Here is a 17,984-nt window from a genome sequence, read left to right as displayed (position 1 = left end):
AGATTACCAGACCAACTAATGCAGACAAAGTTTTACTATCTGATATCCATCAGACAGCTGTGGATGAGGCTTTAGACAGTAAAAATGGGCATCTGGACCTTTTCCTTCGTTTCCTTCTGGGTCTTTCAGTGGAGTCTAATCAGAGTCTCTTACAAGAACTAAAGACACAGACAGGAAAACAGATCTCACAACAATGAGAAAACAGTTGACTATATTAAAGAGAAGATCAGTGAGAATCCCTCTCCAGATAAATACATCAATCTGTTTCACTGTCTGAATGAACTGGGTGATCTTTCACTAGTGAACGAAGCTGAACCTCATACATATGGAGGATTACGTGATGTGAAACTCTCCTCATCTCAGTGGTCAGCTTTAGTTTTTGTGTTGCTCACCTCAGAGTGGACAATACGTCATTTTAACCTGAAGAGTTTATTTGGAGCTAAAAATGATCAGTAAGTAACACTGAGTACAAACATTACAGTATAAAACATTATGAACAAAGAGAAACAAAGAAATCAGAGGTGTTTAAATCAAGGGGCACAGATAGATTTTTGAGAAACTGTACATAATTAGCAGATGCTTTTCAAATGGAGGCTGTGTCCTGGTAAGGCTGCATATTTTGACTGCCATGTCATTAAGCGCCTCTGAAGACCGTCTGAATTTGAAGGATCCGTTAAAGGCAACTTTCATTTTGTATCCTTAAAGGATTAGTTCACTTTTAAATAAACTTTTGCTTATAATTTACTCACCCCCATGTCATCCAAGATGTCAATGTCCTTCTTTCTTCAGTCGAAAAGAAATTAAGGTTTTTGATGAAAACATTTCAGGATTTTTCTCCATACAATGGGCTTGAATGGGCACCAGACGGTTCAAGGTCCTAAAGACAGTTTCAGTGCAGCTTCAAAGGGCTTTAAACTATACCAGACGATACCAGACGATGAATAAGGGTCTTATCTAGCGAAACGATCAGTCATTTTAAAAATTTTTTAAAAAGTTTACGTTTTATAAGCACAAATGTTCGCCTTGCTCTGTTCTCGGATGATCGTTCGTGACGTCACGTAATACGCAATTACGTTGAAAAGGTCACGCATGACATAGGCGGAAGTACAGATTCGGTGTTTACAACTTGAACATGCAAATACTAACCCTGCGTCTCGATCAGCTCCCTAGTTCCCTAGTTCGTGAATCTGTATGAAAGTGAATGTGGCTGATTCCCTGATCAGTGCCCTGACTACTGAACTAGGGAGCTGATTGAGACACACTCAGTTTACAAAAACAAGGTAAAACAACTAATGGTTCTTCCATCCTGTGTTGTCAGTACCATCAGACTGTCATACCCTTCTCCATCAGAACAAAAACACCTCTAAAGGGGGTCACACACCGGACGCGCGAGCTCAATTTTGACTCGACTCCTGATAGAAGAGCTGCACAATGGGAGTGTTTTACGTCAACAGGGAAACATTACATATGCTTTAATATTTCGCACTGATGTTAGTGTACATGGACAAATGGCACAACAAAGCAAAAAGAAAGAAAAGGCTACGTTTATTATACATTTTTAGACTTTATTCAAGCTGTTAAACTAAGAATGTAAAACTGATGCATCTTGCAGCACAAGGTGAAGTCTGTATGTACATTAACGGGAAATATAATATATATTTAATGTAAACAATGTACATGGCGCTCTGTGGCGCAGCAGGATTTTGAACAACTTCCTGGGCGCCGCGGGCAGGCACCGAATGTCGCCGCGGGTGTGTGTACACTCATAGGAAACAATGCGTTCGAATTTTAAAGACGTGGCTCCGCGCTGAGCTTCGCGTCCGGTGTGCGATCCCCTTAAAATGCTGTTGCTCAGTAACGGTGGAAATTTTGTCCGGTAATGCAGTGAGATGGAAACAGGGACTCACCGACTGATTCTAATGGCGGGATTGAAATGGTCCAGTCGTGGCAGCATCTAGATTCTTCCTCTGTTGGCAATGGTTGGCATTTGCCACATGTGCACCACCACCACGTCTCGTTAGATCTTCGTCTGCCCGATGCTGGAGAGGTGTGTATCGCCGCAGCAGTCTCTTCCATCTGCCTAATTTCTTCCTCTGTGTATTCCGGTTCAAAAGGTAGGGCAGGCGAAAAACTCATCTTCTCCTCGTCCGACATTGTTGTTTTAACGTTACCTTTTTTTGTAAACGGCGTTTGACTTAGTATTTGCAAGTTGTAAACACCGAATCTGTACTTCCGCCTATGTCATGCGTGACCTTTTCAACGTAATTGCGTATTACGTGACGTCAAGAACGCGCATCCGAGAACAGAGCAAGGAGAACATTTGTGCTTATAAAACTTATTTATTTATTTATTTATTTTAAAATGACTGATCGTTTCGCTAGATAAGACCCTTATTCATCGTCTGGTATCGTCTGGTATAGTTTAAAGCCCTTTGAAGCTGCACTGAAACTGTCTTTAGGACCTTGAACCGTCTGGTGCCCATTCAAGCCCATTGTATGGAGAAAAATCCTGGAATGTTTTCATCAAAAACCTTAATTTCTTTTCGACTGAAGAAAGAAGGACATGGACATCTTGGATGACATGGGGGTGAGTAAATTATAAGCAAAAGTTTATTTAAAAGTGAACTAATCCTTTAATTCAGCTCATTTTGAAGGATGTATCTAGTGTATTCTTCATGTCATTTGATCACCCACAATCCTTTGCACACATTCCAATTCACAAAAAAGAACTGATGAAAAATGAGTTAGCACTGAGCTTATGAGTCATTATGAAATGTAAGATAACAATAATGTTTTCGGAGATGGAGACATAAATGCTATTTTTTTGTTTTGCTGTAAATTAATCACTGAACACTAAACTGCCAATAATGTAAGCCACTGTGAGACACAGATGGCTGTCATTCACTGTATTGCATTAATAAAAAAGCCAGTTCATATAAAGATTTTTAATACATAGTATATTTCCAAAATTAAGTTTTAATAGTATTTACGTGCTGTGATCGTGGTGCCGGATCACATGTGACGTAGCCATGCACACTTACTAGAGCATCTCATTCTAGTGTTTAATGCTGAGGAGGACTCGAGTCTACAAGCCTCAGAAGAACTGGACTAGGAAAGACACAACCTCACTAGGATGCAGCCTTCTATTTGAGAAGATCCCATTAACAATATGTGGGAGACTACTGAAACTGGAGGATGATTGACATAGTGACAACCATAGCAATGGACGGGACAAAAAAATCTGATGTCAAAATTGATCTTACACTAAGTGTTGTAGTGTAAATGAAGACTAATGAAGACCTTCCACTGCAACATTGACAAGAAAAAGAAAAAAACAAATCTGTGTTGGCTGAATATGTTTATATGAATACCCTGTATATGAGGGTGTTTAGTTAGGTATGTATTGTATTATTTACTTATGATATTATTATTAGCATAACTAATTAACTTATTTTTTATTGAAATAGTGACACAGAAAATACAGCAGATGAAGTTCTTCAGAAGATGCTGCCTGTGGTTACAGCAACTAGATCAGCTCTGTAAGTAACACTGAGAACAATCATCACTGTTAAAACATTAACATTTCTTACTTAAACATTATAAATAGGGGGTCACTTGATGCAGAAGGTGAGGAAAGATGTGCTCTAGTGAGCTCCTCTGACTAGATATATTATTAATGAAGAATCCTAGGATGTAAAACACAACCAATTATCAATACTCCCGAAGCTAATGGCCCTGACCTCTATGTCAACGTTATCTGAACAAATGGTTGAGGTGGAAACTAGAGTAAGCTTCACAGAGGATGACTTGAAAGATACCAGTTACTCGCTTGGAGAAGGACGTCACCTACCTTAAAGGGTTACTTCAGGATTTAGCATTAAGCTTTGTATTAGTAGAATACCACTAGTATTTTCGAATTAGCGTGCTTTCCCCCTTCATATCAGCCCGAGATGAGAGATTTATGCATTTTTATTCTGTAAAAAAGCCTCCGATGACGCAAAAATCGTCATTTTGCGTCATCGGAGGCTTTTTTGGCCAGAGGCTTAAAACTACAGCCAGTAATAGCAGGTAGTTCCGCATTTTTTCACCACGCCCATACATATGCGTGTTTGAGGTTACTCACGGACATAGATCAAAGATTTTATCAAAAGTGGGTGTCAATTATATTTTTAAGCTTACAGTAATTAACTTTATTTTGTCTGCACTACATCAGTGGTTCATCTCGCAAATTTATCGGTCTCTGCAGTCATCTCAACCAATACAGCAACAGGCTTTTGTGGTAACGTTAGCATAAATAGATAAATAAACTCAGTTTTACAGAACAGAGGCTTTACTTTGATAACAGTCAACTTATATGCAACTTATATGTAATTGTCTATCTAACGTTACTTTGCTAAGTTTGCAGTTTTACTGCTACCTACAACACTACATATAGGCTACTGTGTTATCAGTCTAGTATCAGCGAGTCTTACCTCTGGGCGAATACGCTTAGTGCCAGATGCCCAGGCTGTTTGTCCTCTGGGAAAGTGAATATAGATGGTATCGCGGTGTCCTTCAGAATGGTTCTCTTCATTGCAAAGATATTTGGTTCGTAGTCCTCGTGCTTGAAATGGAGACTACATATTCTGTGGTTTTTTATGTTTTCTATAACGGTGTCATCTCCAAACTTTGGGTGTTTGATGGCCCGCAGCCACTGTTTACATCGCTCCAAATCTTTAACTTAATCGGAAAATGATGGAAACTTACTTGTCCTTTCCTGGTTTTGGGTGTACATCCAGGAACAAATCAATTTAGCACCATTTCGCTGTAAATGTATGAACTAACTCACGATTTATTTGTTTGAATTTTCCTGGTAATGCCGCCTGTAACCGATAGGCGTGGTTTGGGCGTGGCCTCGCAAGGGCAGCAAAACAAGTGCATTCTGGGAGTTGTTGTCTTTCATCCACATTAGTCAAAAATACATTTTCTGCCTTTTCTCAGTCTAGAAAGCTCCAAATTCAAAAATAATTTCACATTACTACTACATAAATGACCAATTTTAAATACACATTCATCTTTCCAGGGGTGAAGTACCCCTTTAAAGATAAAGTGCAAGACCGGGAGAACAGAAGTAGGAGATCTAATATTCTGCCCCCAAGTTCGCAACTCTATAATACATTGCATAAACAAAGTTCAGACAGCTAATATAACCCTCAAAATGGATCTTTACAAAGTGTTTGTCATGCGGCATATTAGATCATGTAAGTATAGTATTTATTTGGATGTTTACATTTGACTCTGAATGAGTTTGATAGTATCTGATGCTGCGGCTAACAGAGCTAAAGCTAACATTACACACTGTTCGAGAGATTTACAAAGAATGAAGATGCATCATTTAAAAATGTTTAACAGTACATTAGCAACATGCTAATGAAACATTTAGAAAGACAATTTACAAATATCACTAAAAATATCATGATATCATGGATCATGTCAGTTATTATTGCTCCATACTGTTATTTTTTGCTATTGTCCCTGCTTGCTTACCTGCATAAAGTCTGATGATTCAGCTGTGCACAGCTCCAGACATTAATACTGGCTTGTCTAATGCCTTGAATATGGGCTGGCATATGCAAAAGTTGGGGGCGTACATATTAATGAACAAAAATCCAAACCCACATGGCCCTGTGTGAAAAAGTGCTTATATATGCAATATACTAAAGATAAAATATGTAAATTTTTTGCAATAAAATATCTAAAAACCACTAAGCCAGTGTTATATATTTTGTTCAGTTGTGTATTTACATTTTTCCAAATGTTTCCAACTATTTGTAAATCGTGAGAAAATTGCTATTTTAACCAAGGCACAGTGTGAGGAGTCGCCTGTCAATTGCGTCATACCCGAGTTACCCTCGGTTTCCATTTTATTTTGTAGAAACCATGGAGACAACAAAGACGCTTTAATATATTACATGTTTTAATAGACAAGGGAACAATTGTTTGGTTACATTTATAGACAGAAAACTATTGTTATATAGCTCAGCATGTCTAATTTTCTCGTTTTATCATGCCTCCGAGAAAAACACTGAGCCACATGTTGCGCAATCGCTCTAATGGCCTCGTTTAGCTCCCACAACACTCAGTCCTGCACTGCTTCATACTAAATTAATTAAATTTAACAGTAGCATACATGAACATGATTTCTGCCCAAGTCCTATCCCGATTTATTTCCACCGACTGTGAGGTGAAGACATGTCCCAAGATTCTGGGCTCAAATTTGGCGTCAAGACATGCCTTTGTTTTGAATAGGCACCCCCTAGCGGATGGAAAATCACATAGTGCACCTTCAATTACTATGATTATTAAATGCTGCAGGGCAATAGTTGTTACATATCCTGTGTCTCCAGAACTCCATTTCCCATCATCCTCTTGTCTCCACACCTGCACTCACTTCCCTCATCTTCTCCTCTTCATCACGGATTGTGTCACACTGGACCCACACACCTCCGCTGGGTCCAGAAGGTGGAGGAGGAGGAAGAGGAAGACCTCAGAGCCCTCTCCAGTCTCCACGGCGCCCTCTCCAGTCTCTACGGAGTCCTCTCCAAACTCTGCTGAGCCCACTCCAGTGCCAGTGGAGCTTCTGGTCGTGTTTGAGGGGATGGACTGGACCCCTCTTCAAGCCGACGAGTCCGCTCCAGTAGCTGCCAACGAGTCCGCTCCAGTAGCTGCCAACGAGTCCACTCCAGTAGCTGCCAACGAGTCCACTCCAGTAGCTGCCAATGAGCCAGTATCTCCAGTAGCTGCCAACGAGTCCGCTCCAGTAGCTGCCTAGAGCCAGTATCTCCAGTAGCTGCCAACGAGCCAGTATCTCCAGTCTCTGCCAAGCCAGTATCTCCAGTCTCTGCCGAGCCAGTATCTCCAGTCTCTGCCGAGCCCTCTGCACCAGCCGCCGCCGCCGAGCCTGCATCTCCAGCCTCCGCCGAGCCTGCATCTCCAGTCTACGCCGAGCCTCCATCTCCAGCCTGTCACGAGCCCGCTCCAGCCCACGAATCCACTCCTTACCACAGACTATTCAAGCCGCCCCTGAACCTCCCTAAATATTTTTTTGGGGGGGCTAATACCCGGGGGTGGGGGACTCCTGGGCGGGCTCTCAGCATCTCCAAGGCCTGCTAAGGCCCCTGACCCTCCATGGCCATCCAAGGTACCTGATCCTCCATGGCCATCCAAAGTACCTGATCCTCCATGGCCGTCCAAGGCACCCGACCCTCCATGGCCGTCCAAGGCCCCTGACCCGTCATGGCCGCCATCGTCTGCAGACCCACTATGGCCCCCATCGTCTGCAGACCCGCTATGGCCGCCATCGTCTCCAGAACCGCCATGGCCGCCATCGTCTCCAGACCCGTCATGGCCGCCATCGTCTCCAGACCCGCCATGGTGGCTCGGACTCATGGACTCGTCCTTGGACGCCCACCTCCCCTCCCCGGTTGTTACATCTATGGCGCGAGGACGCGTCTACCGGGACGGGGAGGTACTGTCACATATCCCCTGTCTCCAGAACTCCATTTCCCATCATCCTCTTGTCTCCACACCTGCACTCACTTCCCTCGTCTTCTCCTCTTCATCACGGATTGCATGCCCCTGTTCCTGATCGTCAGCACACCCTTTATAATGGACTCACTCCCTTCACTCTTTGTCTGTTCTTATGTTAATGCTATGTTTATGCTATGTGTTTGGTTATGTTGAGCTCCTTCGTTGCTAATAAATACCTATCTTTTGTGGATATCCGTGAACGCCTTATCTCTACAACAGCCAAACGTAACAATAGTATGTATTATTACAATATACAATATACATATACAATATATCTTTAAATGTGATTTTATATATATAAAATAAATATATATATATATATATATATATATATATATATATATATATATATATATATATATATATATAATATAACAAAAAAGCATGAAAAATTCAATCTCTGGCAGCAGGTGGCACTTATGAAAGAGCAGTGATACAGCGTTTCCTTGGTTACCGCTGTAAGCAAAGCTGCACTGTGCTTATAAATAGCTCATTAATAAGGGGCCATTCACATACCACGTCTTTTGCGCGCTCTAATTTGTTATTTCAACGACAGATGCCACAGGAGCGCAAGAGCTTTGGAAAGGATTATATATATATAAAATGGGGCATGGCCAGATTTTCCTTGTTTTTTTTTTATCTCTAGCTGATCACACACATTTAAGATGATTGTGAGGTAGACTTGAGATGAAAGAGGGGGGTTTCATGACTTTTTAATGTTCATTACATTAACCTCTCCTGTTACAATTTTTCTAGATTTTTACGTGATATACAGTTTTAATTTGTTATATCAGTTTTCATATAATCTCTTAGAATAACAGTAAAACTCACTGACATTTTTAATTAATTGTTTTAAAAAAGAGATATTGCAGAAATTATGATCATACATTTAAAAAATATGTGTATTATTTCTGCTTGAATTTGACTGCAGGTGTGTTATGATAATGTTTTGTGCTCTGTGACACAGACCAAGATCATCTAACATGGTGATTTGAGTTTATGTTACTGGTTTCTCTTTGATAATGAAGTCTGTTGATCTGAGAGAGTGAAGAGTGTGACATTGTTCTCTACAGGTTGTATGATTGTGGTGTCACAGATGAAGGTTGTGCTGCTCTGGCTTCAGCTCTGAGATCAAACCCCTCACACCTGAGAGAACTGAACCTGTCTGAGAATAATATCGGAGACTCGGGAGTGAAGCTAGTCTCTTCTGTACTAGAGAATCCTCACTGTAAACTGGAGAAACTGTGGTAAGATCATATGTGACTCTCACATGAAACTGTCACTGAATTTTATAATTTCATTTATTCATAAAGTAACAAAATGGAATAGGGGAATAGAACTATTATTACATTTAGTTTTAGGAATAGGTATAGAAAGAAAATATTAATATTGAATTGGGGTCGGTGAGGGATTATATGAATGTATCTCTGAAGGAAACTTACTGTCTTCAGAAATCTTTAGATGGAAATTTTAATTTTCCTCTTACCTCCGAATAAGGGGCCGTTCACATATCACATCTAAAAATGCATGGAGCACGGCCGTGTTGCTTTCTCCTCCTTTCCAAAGCTCTTGCGCTCCTGTGGCATCTGTCGTTGAAATAACAAATTTGAGCATGCAAAAGACGTGGTATGTGAACGACCCCTTATTAATGAGCTATTTATAATCGCAGTGCAGCTTTGCTTACAGTGGTAACCAAGGAAACGCTGTATCACTGCTCTTTCATAAGTGCCACCTGCTGCCAGAGAGTGAATTTTTCATGCTTTTTTGTGTGTTGCATATAATTTCACAAAGATAAAGTCAGACTTTAAATATTAAAAAAAAAAAAAACTGCTCATGCAATGTGTGTAGCATCTTTGTTTGGATTGAGATTAAAATGCAGTGGTTACCTCTAATTTGAAATGGTTAGATATTTTTGTTTATAACAATAATAATAAAATATCTGCAACCACAGTGATGGCGCAACACCGGGGCTAGGGGGGCTATAGCCCCATCCAAATTTTGAATAGCCGCTGTTTAGCCCCCCCAAGCAGTTGATATGATAAAGAAGACAAGAGTGCAGGTAGGAAACCCTGTCTCTGAGGGGGGCAAGGCCAGAGAATTGAAAGAGGATTTAGAGAGAGAAATATTTTAGAGAGAAACTCCTGATTCAAGACATGAGGGAGAGCAGGAGCAGTGGAAGGATGCCCTTTTCTTTGAAGGCAGTAACCTCCGCGTCATGAGAGCAGTTTCCTCCAGGTTTTTGTACACTCAAGTTCGTTTCAAATGTAGCCGCATGGCAAGCACACTCGTAATAGAAGTGATGCACTCATTTTTTCAGGCACAGCGAGATGAAAAAATCTAAACTTTTCAGAATGTCACAAGCGGTCATGTGGCAAAAACCAACCAATCAGCTTTGGCCTTTCCATATCAAAATGTCAAAAGCTCAGCTGAGATGGATGAGCTTTCCACAGGACAAGTTTTTATTTCTCATCTTCATAAATATATTTAGTAGTAGAGCTAATGCAAGGGATAGAAATTAATTTATCCTTTGCTGAAACTTCCTTATCTTCATGGCTCATAGCAATGGCAGACACCACAGGAGCCCAAGCTCCCAAGCATTTTTGAAAAGATGAGATTTCCACACGTTTTAGATGCAACATGAATATTTAATCGCTCTCCAGTGCTGAAGTCTTTCACCTTTGTATGTAAAAGTTTTTTGTCGTTGTCTTGTGGTCACTTGTATTAAGCTTATATAATTTTTTTTTTCTTGAATATGCCTATTCTTTGGCCAAATATATTTTATTTATTATAAATTATGATCATACATTTAAAAATATGTGTATTATTCCTGCTTGAATTTGACTGCAGGTGTGTTATGATAATGTTTTGTTCTCTGTGACACAGACCAAGATCATCAAACATGGTGATTTGAGTTTATGTTATTGGTTTCTCTTTAATAATGAAGTCTCTGGTGATCTGAGTGAAGAGTGTGTCATTGTTCTGTACAGGTTTAGACAGTGTGGTGTGACAGATGAAGGTTGTGCTGCTCTGGCTTCAGCTCTGAGATCAAACCCCTCACACCTGAGAAGACTGAATCTGTCATATAATAATCTTGGAGACTCAGGAGTGAAGCTAGTCTCTGCTGTACTGGAGAATCCTCATTGTAAACTGGAGGATCTGGGGTAAGATCATATGTGACTCTCACATGAAACTATCACTGAATTTTATAATTTCATTTATTGATAAAGTAACAAATCGAATAGGGGAATCAAACTATTAGTACATTTAGGGCTGTCACTGACTGTTATTTTGGAGATCATGTAATCGGTCGATTATTTTCACAATTAATCAATTAATCTGATTTTTTTTTGTGATTAATAGAGCCTTTAACATGACTTATAATACATATATAACAACAATGGGGCAATAATATTAGGATCAAAAGCAAGTAATCATATGGTTTTATAAAACAACACTTTTAAATTATTAATAATATTGTGCACATTGTATAAACAATTATATTATGTATTATAACAAATGCCTGCAGAGTGCACCAATGGCCTGGTGATTGTTGTTGTCCCACTTTACAGTATATCAAATCTCTATTTAATATTGGCCAAAAATTATTTTAAATGTTAACTTAATATTTAATATTTGTCAACTTCTTTACCACTAATTTTTGAGTTAGTGAAAACTTGCGTGCAGCTAGTGTTATTGTAGTGATGAGTCGGCAGAGTGTGGATCCATTTGCAGCTTTATTTAGAAAAATCAACAAAGCAGAACAGGGCAAAGGCAGAGGCATAAACAGGGACAGGCAATGGTCGTGGCAGGCGGCAGACAAACAGAGTCAAGGGACAGGCAGAGATCAGGGCAGGCGGCGATACAAACACAGTCCAGGAAACAGGCAGAAATCAGGGCAGGCGGCGATGGGTCACAAGAGATAAACAGTCCAAACGATAACAGATAACAGTCCACAGAAAAACGCTCAGTAATGATCACCTCGGCAAATCAAGACTTTGCGGTGTATGTGTGTGTGTGTGTGTCTTAAATAGTGTGGATGTGATGTGTTGCAGGTGCGTGCGCAATCAGTTCCAGGAATGAGGGCCCATGGGAAATGTAGTCCGAATGGTAACTGTTCAGTATTCCGGAGATGGCTCCCTCCGATGGTCCGGAGGAGGGACCGAGGGAGCCACATTCGTGACAGAGCCCCCCCCTGTGAGCGGCTCCAGACGCGAGGGCGCGGGCGCCGGGGTCTACCGTGTGGTCGCGGGGCCGGTTTCTCCGGGTGCGTCCTATGAAACTCCTCTATGAGTGACGGGTCCAGGATATCATCCGTATTGACCCAGGATCGCTCTTCCGGGCCAAACCCCTCCCAATCAACCAGGTACTGCAGTCTCCTACCCCGGCGCCTGGAATCGATCAGCTCTCGTACACGATAAGCTTCCTCGCCCTCGATCATCAAGGGTGGGGGGTTGCGGGCCTCGGCTCCCCCTGGCTCCTCCCCCGGGCCCCCGGAGGGTTTCAACAGCGAAACATGAAAAGTAGGAGACACACGGTAATTAGTAGGCAAATCTAAACGATATGACACTGGAGTTATTTGTTTGATAATTTGAAAGGGCCCAACAAACCTGGGACTGAGTTTTCTGCATGGAAGTCTTAGCCGGTGGTCTCTAGTGGACAGCCACACCCATTGTCCCACGGTGTACTGAGGATTGGGACGACGTCGTCGGTTAGCGACGTCGTCGGTTATCTCCTGTCTTCTTACGGCATGCTGGAGGTGATGGTGAGCTTGGTCCCAGGTCTCCTCGCTTCTTTGCATCCACTCATTGACAGACGGTAGGCTGGATGGTTCTCCTGACCAGGGGAATAACGGAGGTTGAAAGCCCAAGATACATTGAAAGGGTGTGATGCCTGTGGCAGGTTTTTGCAGAGAGTTTTGGGCGTACTCTGCCCAGAGCAGGTAACGGCTCCAGTCACTCTGGTTGCGATGGCAGTAAGTGCGTAGGAATCTGATTAATTCTTGGTTCATGCGCTCAGTTTGGCCATTGGATTTTGGATGGTACCCAGAGGTGAGGCTAATGTTGACATTGAGGTTCTTGAAGAAAGAGGACCACACTCGAGAAGTAAACTGTGGTCCCCTGTCTGACACAATATCCTCGGGTAGTCCATAGAACCGAAACACATAATTGCAAAGCATCTCAGCTGTTTCAAATGCTGTGGGTAACTTGGCCAGTGGGATGAGTCTGCACGCTTTAGAAAAGCGGTCAATGACTGTGAGGATGGTAGTGTGGCCCTGAGATGCTGGGAGATCGGTGACGAAATCAATGGCTATGTGAGACCATGGGCGTTGAGGAATGGGCAAAGGTTGTAGTAAACCTGCTGGTGCTTGGTGCGAAGCTTTGATAGTCTGACAGGGTGAGCAGTTGGAGATGAAGTGAGTGGTGTCGGCCAGCATGGAATCCCACCAGAACCGATTTTGCAGGAGCTTGAAAGTGGCTGTAATGCCCGGATGGCCGGAGCTAGGGAAGTCATGTACATGATGAATCAGCCTGTCACGAAACTGGTCGGGAACATATGTGCGGTCTGGCGGGCATGTCGACGGGGGTGCGGTCTGTTCGTTGGCCTGAGTAATCTCTGTAATGATATCCCACTGAACTGGAGCGATAAGTAAGGTGTGAGGAATAATGTTGTCTGCACACTCTGTCCGTTCCACCTGCTCATGTTGCCGAGACAACGCGTCCGCCTTGGTGTTTTTTGAGCCTGGTCTGTACATCACCACGAATTGGAACCACGTAAAGAACAGTGCCCACCTGGCCTGTCGTGGGTTGAGACGTTTGGCGGAGCGCAGGTATTCCAGATTCTTGTGATCCGTGAGAATGGTAAATGGATGTTTAGCCCCCTCCAGCCAATGTCGCCACTCCTCCAGAGCCGCCTTCATGTCTAACAATTCTCGGTTGCCCACGTCGTAATTACGTTCAGCTGCCGACATTTTCCGTGAGAAGAATGCACAGGGATACGTTTTCCCGGGGTCACCTTGCCGTTGGGAGAGCACGGCCCCTATGCCCGTGCTGGATGCATCCACCTCTACGATGAAGGGGAGTTCGGGGTCTGGATGGCGGAGAATGGGAGTTGAGGTAAACCGTTCTTTTAAGTCTTGGAAAGCCTGTACTGCCTCGGGGGACCAAGCGAGGCGGGAGGACTGTCGTTTGGTCATAGACGTGAGTGGGGCTGCAACGCTGCTGAAGCTTCGTATGAGCTGCCTGTAGAAGTTGGCGAACCCCAAGAACCGTTGTAGCTCCTTCAATGTGCGAGGCTGCGGCCATTCCAGAACCGCTTTAACTTTGTTATCATCCATCGCCACGCCCTCACGGCTGATCACGTAGCCCAGGAAGGTTGTGGAGGTTCGATGAAATTCGCATTTCTCCGCCTTGGCGTATAGTTGATGCTGGATTAACCTTTGGAGGACCGCCCGCACGTGTTGGACATGTTCTTCGTAGGAATTGGAATAAATCAGGATGTCGTCTATGTAGATGATGACCCAGCGGTTGAGCATATCTCGGAAGATGTCGTTCATGAATGACTGGAAGACGGAGGGACTGTTGGACAACCCGAACGGCATGACAAGAGTCTCATAGTGACCAGTGGTGGTGGAGAATGCTGTTTTCCATTCGTCTCCTTCACGAATGCGGATCAGGTTATAGGCGCAGCGAAGGTCCAGTTTGGAGAAGTAAGCCGCCTGACGAAGTTGTTCGAGGGCTGGAGGAACCAGAGGCAGAGGGTACCGGAACTTGACCGTGATATCATTTAATCCTCGGTAATCGATACAGGGTCTTAAACCACCATCCTTCTTTTTGACAAAGAAGAACCCCGAGGCGGCTGGTGAGGTGGATGGCTGGATAAATCCTTTCTCCAGCTCCTCCTCGATGTAAGCTTTCATAGCTGCTGATTCGGGTTGTGATAGGGGAAAGATCCTGCCTTTGGGTGGCGTGGTGCCAGGCAGCAGATCTATAGCGCAGTCACTGGAACGATGTGGAGGTAGCTCGGTGGATTTGTTCTTGCTAAAAACCACGGCCAGATCGGCGTACTCATCGGGAATGTTGGGTTTTTCAGTATCTGTGCTGTGGAGTGAAGTAATTTGAATGGGTAGCGGGGTTACTGGTTTGAGACAGTTTTTATGACAGTTTGCGTCCCACTGTAGAATTTGACAGTCCTTCCAGGAAACAAGAGGGTTATGCATTCTGAGCCAGGGTAAACCAAGGATTACAGGATTGCTGGGCGAGTGGATGACATAAAATCGGATTTGTTCGTGGTGAAGGGATCCTATTTGCAGTGAAACTTCAGCGGAGATGTGAACCACTCTTCCTCCGCCGATGGGCTTCCCATCTAGCGCCTCCACTGTTAACAGGGAATTACAGTCTGTTAGAGGGATGCCATGTTCTTTAATGAATGACTCTGATATAAAATTCCCAGCGGCTCCAGAATCTAGCAGAGCGTCAGTGAGTATGTGTCTGTCATTAACAGTAATTTGGATGGGAATTTTAAAGCAGCTAGCAGAATGGTTGGACTGGTGCATAGAACTCACCGCTTTGGAACTGGAGGCTTGGGGCCGTACAGGGCAGTTGATCTTAATGTGGCCGGCCTGGCCGCAATAGAGACAGAGGTGAAGCTGCCGTCTCCTCTCTCTCTCCTCGGGTTGCAGAGGAGTGTAGCCGAGGCTCTGGAGCGGGACTGACGGGGGTAGATAAGCGGTTCGGGCGTCGAGTTCGTAGCAGATTGTCTATGTGAATGGCGAGTTCAATGAACGCGTTGAGCGAGCTTCCTTCATCTCGGCAAGCGAGCTCGGCTTGTAATTCTAGTGTCAGACCCCTTCGGAAAAGCAGTTTTAAAGTGTCTTCAACCCAGTTAGTTTGTGCGGCTAACGTGCGGAAGTTCAGTGCATACTCGGCGGCTGTTTGTTTACCTTGGGCGACCTGAGGGCGAGTAGCTGATCGCCCGCGCTCTTGCCTCCTTCGGGGTGTTCGAAGACTTCTTTAAAGCTCCGTAAGAAATCCTGAAACGTGGGGAATGTGGATCCGCCATCCTGCCACACCGCGGTGGCCCAATCCAGGGCTTTCCCAGAAAGCAGGGAACACACAAACGCTATCCGACTGGACTCGGTGGGATACAGAGACGGCTGCTGGTTGATGAACAAGGAGCATTGTAGGAGGAACCCCTTGCATCTGGCAGGATTACCGTCGAATTTCTCCGGGAGCGCGAGGCGTGGGTTGACTGCCGGAGAGGCCGCGAAGGCTGGAGTGGCGGCAGCAGAGGGCGGCGGCGCGGCGACTGCGGCGGGACTGAATTGGAGGCCCTGTAGCGTTTTCACCAGCTCTTCGGTAAGGGAGGTTAGGTGGGTGAGTTGGTGTTGATGCACCGCCAGCTGGTTGGCCTATAGTAGTTCAGACGATATCTGCTGGAGAGCTGCTGGATCGCTGTGTGGCGAAGTCTTCTGTAGTGATGAGTCGGCAGAGTGTGGATCCATTTGCAGCTTTATTTAGAAAAATCAACAAAGCAGAACAGGGCAAAGGCAGAGGCATAAACAGGGACAGGCAATGGTTGTGGCAGGCGGCAGACAAACAGAGTCAAGGGACAGGCAGAGATCAGGGCAGGCGGCGATACAAACACAGTCCAGGAAACAGGCAGAAATCAGGGCAGGCGGCGATGGGTCACAAGAGATAAACAGTCCAAACGATAACAGATAACAGTCCACAGAAAAACGCTCAGTAATGATCACCTCGGCAAATCAAGACTTTGCGGTGTATGTGTGTGTGTGTGTGTCTTAAATAGTGTGGATATGATGTGTTGCAGGTGCGTGCGCAATCAGTTCCAGGAATGAGGGCCCATGGGATATGTAGTCCGAATGGTAACTGTTCAGTATTCCGGAGATGGCTCCCTCCGATGGTCCGGAGGAGGGACCGAGGGAGCCACATTCGTGACAGTTATAGTACTCAAGACCGGTCTTAAGACCAGTTTTTGAAGCTCTTGGTCTTGTCTTGGTCTTGGCCTTGTCTTGGTCTCAAACTAAAAGGACTCAGGATTAATTTATATTAATTTAATTAATTTATATTCAAGACCAGTCAAGACAACACCTGCGGGGATAACGCTAACTTGCTGTTGCATTGTCTGATTTCTTTGTTACCATCATTAATTTGATTGGATGTAAAACTTACTGCTTCAAATGCAATCAGTAGCTTATTTCTAATTTCATTTATTTTGTTACTGTTGTGCCGAATCAGAAATCAACAAGGGATTGGGTCAAAAATGTCACCAAAATTAATAAAAAATGCCCACAGAATTCAAGATGTAATTGCAAAAAAGTACTTTGATAAGATCTTGGTTTTTATATTATAGCATATGATATAATTAAGCAAAATTTTTAATCATGCGGAGGGCTTGCGTCCACGTGCAGGCCAAATTTCAAGACCGCGCGGACGGTGTGCGTGCAACAGCACATGCACAAACATGAAAGAAGAGTCCACTAGGTGGCAATACGCACACAGTACTGAGCACAATGTGCAGTCGTCGAAGAAGAGTGTGTGAAAAGCGATTCAAAAACAAGACAAGTAAACTCAGAAGCATGCCTTCTCCATCGTTTTTTGATTCCTGTTCTCTTTGTGTATCTTCTGAACTACGTTGCAATGGTGGATGCACTATTTTTCTTATCCGATCCTGCCCAGCGAATGTCCTGCTGATGACACGATGTCTGGATAGAATAGAAAAATTGTACTGCGCATGTGTCGAACTCGGTCATCCGCGCGCATCCTTGGTTTAGTATACTTTGAAAGATGCGACTATGCGCGTGACGCATCCGGGCGCGGAAAGTGAAGTATACCCGGGGCTTTAGGCGGTCTTGACTACAACACTACGTGCAGCATTGTAAATCTGATGGAGAATTGTAATGATTATTTTCCTGACAAACAACCAAAGCTCATTAGTCAATCATAAACCGTTAAGATTAGAATGTCAAATTAAAATAAATTAGAATAGAAAAATAGGACTACATGACATGTATACTGTCACGGTCACCGCCAGCTCCTGTCAGTTCCCGGACTACACTTCCCACAATCCTCCCTGTCAGTCACATGTTCACGTCACACCAATCACCTGTTGCCACATCCACCCTAGCACACCACACTGATCACCACACCCAGCTGCAGCTCATTAACAGGACTATAAAGGACTTCCAAACACACCACCTCACCGCGAAGTATTGTTAACTCATGTTGCAATTTCTAAGCGTTTATTCCCTGTTTGCCTGTCTGTTCACGACCTGGTCTGTTTCCCCGTTTTTGATTCTCTGCCACCTGCCCTTGGACTCTTTGGATTGTTTATTGTTTCCTGTTGTTGTGATTGATATCTGCCTGCCTTTCGACCACCCGTCTGTTCCCTGACTACGAC

General features: G+C 43.8%; 1 pseudogene; it reads left to right on the top strand.

The window, feature by feature from the left end:
- The window catches only part of LOC137005424 (NACHT, LRR and PYD domains-containing protein 12-like), a 109,047-nt pseudogene that overhangs the window by 55,656 nt on the left and 35,407 nt on the right, over nt 1-17,984 (top strand).

Source organism: Chanodichthys erythropterus, chromosome 17 (genome assembly GCF_024489055.1).
Source record: "Chanodichthys erythropterus isolate Z2021 chromosome 17, ASM2448905v1, whole genome shotgun sequence".
NCBI classification, from domain to species: Eukaryota; Metazoa; Chordata; class Actinopteri; order Cypriniformes; family Xenocyprididae; genus Chanodichthys; species Chanodichthys erythropterus.
Note: the sequence above shows the minus strand (reverse complement) of the source record. Positions and strands in the feature narration are given on the sequence as shown.